Source organism: Elaeis guineensis, chromosome 5, assembly GCF_000442705.2.
Source record: "Elaeis guineensis isolate ETL-2024a chromosome 5, EG11, whole genome shotgun sequence".
Classification (NCBI taxonomy): Eukaryota; Viridiplantae; Streptophyta; class Magnoliopsida; order Arecales; family Arecaceae; genus Elaeis; species Elaeis guineensis.
In genome coordinates this window covers 105157269-105167172 of record NC_025997.2, presented here as the reverse complement: position 1 = coordinate 105167172, position 9904 = coordinate 105157269, and the positions used below count along the sequence as shown (strand labels likewise).

Genomic DNA, 9904 nt, shown 5'->3' with positions numbered 1-9904 from the left:
TCTTTTAACAGCATTCAAATGATATTCTTTAGGATTAGATTGATATCTAGCACATAAACAAACACTAAACATGATATCAGGCTTACTTGCAGTTAAATATAATAATGAGCCGATCATACCTCTGTAGTATTTAAGTCTACACATTTACCTTCATCATCCTTGTCAAGCTTACATGAGGACTCATTGGTGTGCCAATTGGTTTGCAGTTCTCCATTCCAAATCTTTTGAGTAGTTCCTTGGTGTACTTGCTTTGGGTGATGGAGATTTCCTCTTTTGATTGTTTGATTTGGAGTCCGAGAAGAAGGTGAGTTCTCCCATCATGCTCATCTCGAACTCCCCCTGCATAAGCTTAGCAAAGTCTTGACAAAGGGATTCATTAGTAGACCCAAAAATTATGTCATCAACATAAATTTGTATAATTAGCATATCATTTTGATTTCTTTAATAAAGAGGGTTGTATCTACATTACCTCTTGAAAAACCATTATTTAGTAGAAATTGCTTAGTCTATCATACCATGCTCTAGGTGCTTGTTTTAATCCATATAAAGCTTTATTTAATCTAAAGACATGATTAGGAAAAAGCATGATTTTCAAATCCAGGGGTTGTTCTATATATACTTCTTCAGCAATATATCCATTTAAAAATGCACTTTAACATCCATTTGAAATAACTTGAATTTCATAAAGCAAGCATATGCAAGTAGAAGTCTAATAGCTTCTAATCTAGCAACAGGTGCAAAGGTTTCATCAAAATCAATTCCTCTTCTTGATTATATCCCTTAGCAACCAGTCTTGCTTTATTTCTAATTACATTTCCATGCTCATCTAATTTGTTTCTAAAGACCCATTTTGTGCCAATTATTGAATAATTTTTAGGTCTTGCTACTAAGGTCCAAACATTATTTCTTTCAAATTGATTAAGTTCCTCTTGCATTGCATTAATCCAATTATGATCATTTTCAGCTTCTTCAAAAGTTTTAGGTTCAAGATGAGATACAAAAGCACAATGATTAACTACATCTCTAAGTGAAGAACGGGTTTTTACCCCATGCATAGGATCACCAATAATTAACTCCTTATGGTGGTTGTGAACATACCTCCATTCCTTGGGTAGGTCATTTATACCTTGAGGTTGTTCTTGAATTTCTTCACCTCTCTCATCTTGTTTGTCTTCTTGATCCTTGTCTTCTGGAGTTGCTGAATCTTTCAGAGTGATCTCCTTCATACCTTCTATTAGTAAATCTGCATCATCAACACCCTCATTCTTCCTTGAAGGAAGATCGTTAGATTCATCAAAAATAACATGTATGGACTCCTCAACTACTAAAGTTCTTTTGTTGAAAATTCTAAATGCTTTACTAGTGGAGGAGTAACCTAGAAAGATTGCTTCATCTGATTTTGCATCAAATTTACCAAGTTTTTCTTTGCCATTATTTAATACAAAACATCGGCAACCAAAGACATGAAAATATGCAATATTTGGTTTTCTTCCTTTCCAAAGTTCATAGGGGGTTTTCTTTGAAAATTATCTAATTAAAGCACGATTTAAAATGTAACATGCTGTGTTAATTGCTTCCGCCCAAAAATATCTTGGAAGGTTGCTTTCACAAAGCATGGTACGGGCCATTTCTTCTAAGGTTTTGTTTTTCCTTTCAACTATCCCATTTTGTTGGGGTGTCCTAGGAGCAGAGAAGTTATGGCCAATTCTATTTTCATCACAAAAATTTTCAAAATCTTGATTTTCAAATTCAGTTCCATGATCACTTCTAATATTTTGAATTGTAAACCCTTTTTCATTAGTGACTTTTCGATGAAATTTAGTGAAAATATGAAAAGTTTCATTTTTGTGTGCCAAAAAGAAAACTCAAGTAAAACGAGAGTAATCATCTATAATTACAAAGCCATATCATTTTTCTCCTAGACTAGTGGTTCTTGTTAGTCCAAATAAGTCCATATGTAAGAGCTCTAAAGGTCTAGAAGTTGAAACAGTATTTTTGGATTTAAATGAAACTCTAGTTTGTTTTTCTAATTGGCATGCATCACAATTTCTATCCTTTTCAAAGTTCAGTTTTGGCAAACCAAGAACTAATTCTTTCTTAATTAATTTTGAAAGAGAATGCATGCTAATATGTGCAAGTCTACGATGCCACAGCCAACTAGTCTCATTAATTTTAGCATTCAAGGATACTAGGCATTGCATGTCTAATTTGGCTAAGTCATTCAAATCTACCATATAAACATTGCCATGCCTATGTCCTATAAATTTAATGCCATCGTTAACAGGACTAGTCACAATGCAAACAGATGATTCAAAAATTACTTTATACCCTTTATCACAGAATTGACTAATGCTAAGTAAGTTATGCTCTAAACCTTTAACTAATAAAACATTCTCAATGTATTTGGAGGGAGTGATACCAATGTTACCTATCCTGATGATCTTTCCTTTGTCATTATCTCCAAAGGTGACCATCCCTCCATCCTTAGCATCAAGCGTGATGAATTGTGATTCATCACCAGTCATGTATTTCGAGCATCCACTGTCAAGATACCATTTCCTGTTTCCTCCTTGGGATGCTAGACACACCTGCAAGCAAAGGTCAAGTTTCTGTCTTAGGTACCCAAGCTTTCTTGGATCCTTTTAGGTTAGTCAAAATGGTTCCTTTTGGAACCCATATTTTCTTTATAGTTTTGTTTGCAGATTTGAGGCATGTGTATGATTTATGTCCTATTCTACCACATTTGAGACAAGTAATATTTGTAGACTTGTTACTTGAATAATTTACATAAATATTCTTCAGAAATTTTTGTTTCTTTAAGGGGTTATACCCAAGTCCAGCCTTATCATATACAGCTTTTTGATTATCAAGAATCATATTTAGTTTGTTTGAACTTAAGGTGAACTTATCTACTATAGTTTTCAGCTTGTTAATTTCATTCTTTAAGCTTTGATTTCTTGAATCAAGGTGGAATTTTCAATTGAAAGATTTTCAGCTTGTTTCACTAAGGACTGATTTTCCAATTTTAGTTCTTTGTTTTTCATCCCTAGTTTCTTTAATTCATCAATCAAATCATAGAATGCTTCATGCAATTCTTCAAAAGTAAATTCACTAGTGGATTCAGAAGTTACCTCATTTTCGTGTGCCATAAGGCACAGGTTGGCTTATTCTGTTGAGGTTTCCTCATCGGAGCTTGAGTCATCACTCGCACTCCAAGTCGCCATCATTGCTTTCTTTTTGAACTTTTTGGGACCTTTCTTCAGTTGTGGACATTCGGATCTGAAATGTCCCGGCTTCTTGCACTCGTAGCATATAAGGGGTTGATCTTTCTCTTTCTCTTTGCTTTGTTCCCCTTTTGTGAACTTCTTTCTCATCTCCTGTTTCTTTTTTCTTAGGAACTTCTTGAATCTCCGGGTGATGAGTGCCATCTCTTCATCCTGTTCTTCATCTTCAGTGTCATCCATTTCATAATCAGGTGAAGCTGTGGATTTAAGGGCAATGGTTCTTTTCTTTTTGACTTCATCCTCTTGATGTTGCTTCATGCTGAGTTCATGAGTCATCAAGGATCCAAAAAGCTCTTCTAGAGGTAGAGTGTTCAAGTCCTTTGCTTCTTGGATGGCAGTCACCTTGGCTTCCCAAGTTCTTGGCAATGACCTGAGAATCTTTCTTACTAGTTCACTATTAGTATAAGATTTGCCAAGACTCTTCAAACCATTAATTATATCAGTAAAACGAGTAAACATAGCAGTTATGGACTCATCATGCTCTATTTTAAACAATTCATATTTATGTACAAGCATGTTTATTTTAGACTCTTTTACTTGACTTGTTCCCTCATGGGTTACTTCTAACCTATCCCATATTTCTTTAGCAGATGCACAAGTAGAAATGCGATTAAATTCATTTGCATCTAGTGCACAATAAAAAACATTCATAGCTTTGGCATTTAATTGTGCCAATTTCTTATCAACCTCATCCCATTCTTTCTCGGATTTGGTTGACTCCTCACCATCTATAATCTTGGTGGGTGTGTGAGGACCGTTCACTATGATACTCCACATATCATAGTCAAGTGCTTGTATGAATATCTTCATCCGAGCTTTCCAATAGGTGTAATTAGACCCATTGAAAAGTGGAGGTCGGTTTGTAGATTGCCCCTCGGCTAGAGAAGTACCGACATGGGTTGCCATAGATCTTTGGCTCTTTGATTGTTAGATCAAAGAAGGGCTAGAGCACCGAGCTCTGATACCACTTGTTGCCCAGCTATGCAACCCAAGAGGGGGGGTGAATTGGGTTTCTAAAAATTTTAGGCTTAATTAATTACTTATGATGAATCAGAACAAAGACTTTAAATCAATATTAATTTCCTAAAGCAAGAATGCAAGGATATAATAAAGAAATAAAGAGAAACAATAAAGCACACCACAAACACAAGGATTTATAGTGGTTCGGTGCCAACCTTGCACCTACATCCACTCCCCAAGCTCCTACTTGGGAATTCTAATCCACTATACTTGTATTCAACCTGAATACAAACCGTCGGAAACTCCGACACTAGCTATCCCAAGCTAGTCTACTTGTTTCCTAGGTACAAGTCAACCCAAAATACTCCGATTTCAGGTTCGGATCAACCTTCCTTTGTTTTGAAAATCCTCCAAAAATAAGAGCCAATACTCACAAAGAGTAAAATAGCTTAGAGCACAAATTAATACAATAACAGCTCCTTAAATGAGCGAATATAACAATAAAAATACTTTACTCAAATGAAGAATCTCTTTTTAGATTTTCTCAAGGTGGATGAACGCTTGAATGAATGCTTTAGAGGAAGATGATCTTTGATTGAAGACTTCTTGAAGGCTTTGAAAGATCTCTTGATCAAGGTTGAACAATAGGCGTGAAAAATCTTCTCTTTGAATGCTCTTGCTTATCTCTTTCACAATCTCTCGTGTATATTGTGGATCCTCTCTCTTTTTCTTTTGGGTATTTCGTTGATCTCAGGCTTTCTCGTGTAGATTTTGGATCCTCTTGTATATCTGTTTGATCTTTTTTTTTATCTCGATCCTCTTGTCTTTCTTTCACCTTTAGAAACCTTTTTATAGCATTAAGAAATAAGAGAAAACATATTAGGTAGATAAAGAGCCGTTAGAGCATTTTTAGGAAGCATAAAAGGCAATTAAAACGGACAAAAAATTAGCCGTTGCGGACATTTTCCGTCGCAGGGGTCGACTCATGAGTCGACTCATGCTTCAGGAGTCGACTCATGAGTCGACTTCTATTGCAACAGCCAGAAACTCTGATTTCTAGATTTTTTGGCCCAAATCAGCAGAGGTCGACTCATGAGTCGACTCATGCCTTGTGGGTCGACTCATGAGTCGACTCACAGGTCGTGCCAAGCCAAAAATCCAGCGTGCCATGGGTAATTTTTGCGTGCCAATCAGCTCATAGTGTCATGAGTTGACTCATGAGTCGACTCATGCACTTCAAACCTTCATAACTTCAAAAATATAAGTTCAAAAATAATGAAATTTTCACCAATAGATTTCAAATCATTTGTTCTACCAAATGGTACTATCAAATCAGGATTTTAGCAAAATTACGATTTTGGCCTTGAAGAGCATAAGGACTTTTTCAATTTAAAATTATTTATATCCCTTCAATCTGCTTTGTAATCATCAAAATCAATCTAGGAGCAACAAGACTTTAGTGGATCTTAGGCTTCAATAGGCCTTAGTCATTTAGAGCCTCATGGTTTTATCTTTTAAAAGATGCCTCATGTGGGAGAGAAGGTTTCAATTCATATAAGCCATATTCTCTCATGATTCATAACCCATGTAGAACTAAAGAGGCCCTTTCTACACCATAACAATATCCATTACACCTAAGAATAAATGGACATTCTTCATTGTTTGCTAGCCAAGGTACAGTCCTGCATCTAAATGCTCCATTCCTCTTTGGCATGGTGGCATTACCAAATAGGCCGACAACTTCCATGAAGACAAACACTTTGGTGATTAAAGATAAATATTTTGTAGAATTATTGTTGGGAATTCCTACTTTCCTACATAAAAGGAGACTTTGCATGTATCTATTAATTCGCCACTACCATAAGTGTTCTCAATTTGGTCCTATAATTAACTTCCTGCCATCCTTTGTATCCTAGAGAGGATTGATCAAAATCAAATGCCTCAGCCATTTAATGGGCTACATCGATTTCGACTTCATATCTAATAAATTCGAAGATCACATAAGCACCCAAGTGAAAAAACCTTAGCAAGCAATTTTAGAGGAAACAAAAGTATGGAAGGCCATTTTCAAAAATCGTAGTATATCTTAATACTCATATTTATAAAGTTCTCAAAAAATTAGATGCAGAGATATCCAAACAGAGACTAGTTATATTTTTGGATCTCCCCTGCTTCTGAAGTCCTAATTAGGACCCCAACAGCTCAAGTACTTGAAGTACGTGGCTTTTCTCAGTGCCGCCTCTAATCACTTGGCCTTCTCATCAGTCCCCTCTATTCTTTTCCTCTTCTCAATGGTAAAAGAAGAAGAAGACATTCTCCTGGCCTGAGAGAAGGAACCGATTCTATTCTTGGCTTGCTAGTTGAGAGATCTGATGGCATAGTTCCAACGGCACAACTGTAATACCCCAATCCATAAACCTAGAAATCTTAATGGATCTTAAAAAAAAATAGAAAAAAGATTTCTTAAGGCCAGCACATGCTCTGCACGTGTTGGAAACTGATTTACCGTGGGAAGCAGGAACACGAGGAGAACTCTCGAAGGAAGTTCTCTTCCAATTGGGAGACCCAAAAGCTCTCGAAAATCCAAGTTAAATTGATCACAAATACTTCCAGAAGAAGCTCTATTTAAAGGCCCTGAAACCTTTGATTTTTGCTCATTGAGAATCATCGAAGTTTGCCATTCTTTTCTCTGATTTCTTCTCAATATACCGGTTGTTTGGTCTTACTTTGGCCACCAAATATCAGATCAAATCCATCCAAAATCAGGTAAATATCTTCTATAATCTTCCCTCAATCCTTTTTAGGTTTTAATCTGGAATTTGTGCTGATTTTGTTGCCAAAAAACTCTTGGAAAAATCTATTTTTCGGATCCCCTGTTTTGTCCATGTTGTTTTGGTTTTTTCCACCGCTAGTTGTCATCGCCGGTCGTCGGATTTGGCTCATTGGTCACCGGCGTGGCCTGATCTTCCAGTCATGAGGGTGGCCGATGGGGTAAAGAGACCATTCTATCTTCCGCGAAAGTAGAAGAGAGAGAGGACTGCGCAGGTCTAAGGAAAAAATTAAAAAAAAAAGAGAGAGTTTTTATCGCTTCTCTCTCCCTGCTCTGGATATGATTTTTGCCTGTCTCTCTTTAAAAGTTTTGCTTTCGCTTTCTATATTCTCTCTAAATTATTTTTTTTTAATAGATTTTTTTTTAAATTATTTTTTTAAAATTAATTCAATAAAAAAAAATTTTTTGATGATTTTGATCAAGTTTAATAAAGGATCTGATCTTAAGTAGAGTTTTGACTTAAAATTTATTTAGATCTAGTTTAAAATTAGAATTAATATAAGAATATAATTTTAAATAATAAATTCTGAAGAATCTCCTCAAGGTTAATTTATCTATTTATTTTATATTTTAAGAAAAGATAAGTAATGAACCATCTTTTCGAGATATTTCATATTTATTTTAAAAATAAATAATTATTTTTTAAAATTATACATCATTTATCAAATTATGTGAAAAGTGATTCTAAAATACTATAGTTTATTGATTATACATATGTTCTGTAAAAATTATAATATATTCTGATATAAAAAAAGTTTGATATGGATCGAATTGTGCTCTCAGTCTAACTATGCTTCAGTAGACCCAGCTAATGGAGATTATATGTTTGTAATCAGTAGACCCCATCAATGGAGATTATACATTGGTTATCAATGGGCCCCATCAAAGGAGATTATACATTGGTTATCAATGGGTCCCATCAATGAAGATTATACATTGGTACTCAGTCAATCCTGCTAGTGAAGGTTGTGCACTGATATTTAGTGGACCTTATTAGTGAAGGTTGTATGCTGGTATTCAGTGGACCCCACTAATGGGGGTTAAACGTTGGTCATAGTTAAAAGCTGTTGAGTTATATGTATTTTTGATTCGAATCGAATTTATGATTATGTTTATATATGAATAATTGAATGATTTGATTTACATTGAATTAGTGTGAAATATGTTGTTATTTTATTTATGGTATTTATTTTCAAAGATCATATCTATGATAATATCTAAAAAATCTAGTTGAGATATTCATTACTTACTGGATTATCAAGCTCATTATCTTTTTTTTTTATTTTTTAGGTTCAAATAATTAATTATGAGTGTGGGCTTTAATTTTGGAAGAGAGCTTTTAAAGGTGTGAGATTTAGCACTATCAACTTTGTTAAACTTAGATCCATTTTTTTATATTATTTTTAGTAAAACTTTATATAAGATATTTGATTTAGTTATTTAAATTAAAATTAAATAATAATTATTTAAATTTTATTTTACTATGATGCATTGATATGATGATGAGATGTCTTACATGCTTGTGGATAGAATTCTCTATGAGTGTGTGGTGGTTGTCATGACCCTTGATCCACGATCTTGAGTTGGAGATATGACAACAGCCTTGCTTGGTCTTTGAGCGCTTCCACTGCCCCCATGCTCGCTTCCACGATCAAAGAAATCTTGCTTGTAGAGCTCATGTCTTCTCTCTTTGTGAATAATTTAATTTTTTGGAAGATATGAATGGAGGAAAGTAGTTTGTTTTGGCAAGCTTGATGAGAAAGGAGGAAGGAGAGTAAATATATAGGGGCTGGCTAAAACATGGGGACAGGAGAAGCCCTGGGATGGGATGCCGGTGGTTTTGGGCTCTCCATGATTTTCGAGATACTGAGGGCTATCTCGTTCATTTATTAGCAGCCTAGCTGAAAGTAGAGTAACAGGGCTTTAGCAAGGATAGGAGAAAATATATTAAATAATAGAGGGCATCTAAGTTGTTTCTATTTTTTCTTTGTTTTCTTTTTCGGAGGGGGGTGGGGTAAGAGAGGGCATCTAAGTTAATTGGTATGATGTTTTGCACTTTATTGACTTTGAGGATAAAAGCTTGCTAACACTCATGCCTCCTAGGTGGATTGGATGATAAGTTTTACTAAGCCAGAATCTAGATGTAACATGAACCATTTGCAAGTGGTTTCAACTAGCTATTAGCCCTAGGATAAATGCAACAAAGGGGGTTGATTACTTTAGGAATGCTAGTTATTAAGACTCTAATTCTTCCTATCTTAGTATTGATTTTGTTATCGCTGAGCTTCGGTGACTCCACATCGGGAGGTTAGTTGAATGCACCCCATGATGCGAGCTGCATGCCCTCCATGGCTGAGAGAACTGCAAGAAAAATTTTCTCATCGGAGCATGTCTGATGGGTGATCTTTCGATACTTAAGTTACTCAGAACTTAGAGAACAATTCAAAGGAGGAAGAAAGGTGGGTAAGAGAGAGAGCACCAGTCTTTTTCGCCAGGAGTTCAGGCCTTTTTTGAGGATCTCCTGCTTATCTCTTTTATATTGAGAGGGTGCTGTAGGATGTTATGCTGGAAACTGGTAGGCTGTCAGGGCCTATGAAGCCACTATTTGACAGATTATTGGGATTCATTTATTACTGATGTAAGATATTTTATATATGTAAGATAAGTGATGCAGAATCTTTTATATATGGAAGATGTCAATTAGAGATTAATCAAATTATTTGATTTAATTTTTATACTTAGATTTCTTTTTCTTCAAGTAAAAGCTAGCTAAGAGTTTTTTTATCTTTTCTTTTTCTTCAAGCACAAGTTATTGTGCCTATAAATTATA

The 9904-nt window shown here is 35.1% G+C and overlaps 1 pseudogene; it reads right to left on the bottom strand.

Moving 5' to 3' along the window:
- Positions 1 to 6426: 6426 nt before the first annotated feature.
- On the bottom strand, positions 6427 to 8753 carry LOC105032720 (uncharacterized; annotated as a pseudogene).
- Positions 8754 to 9904: the final 1151 nt, after the last annotated feature.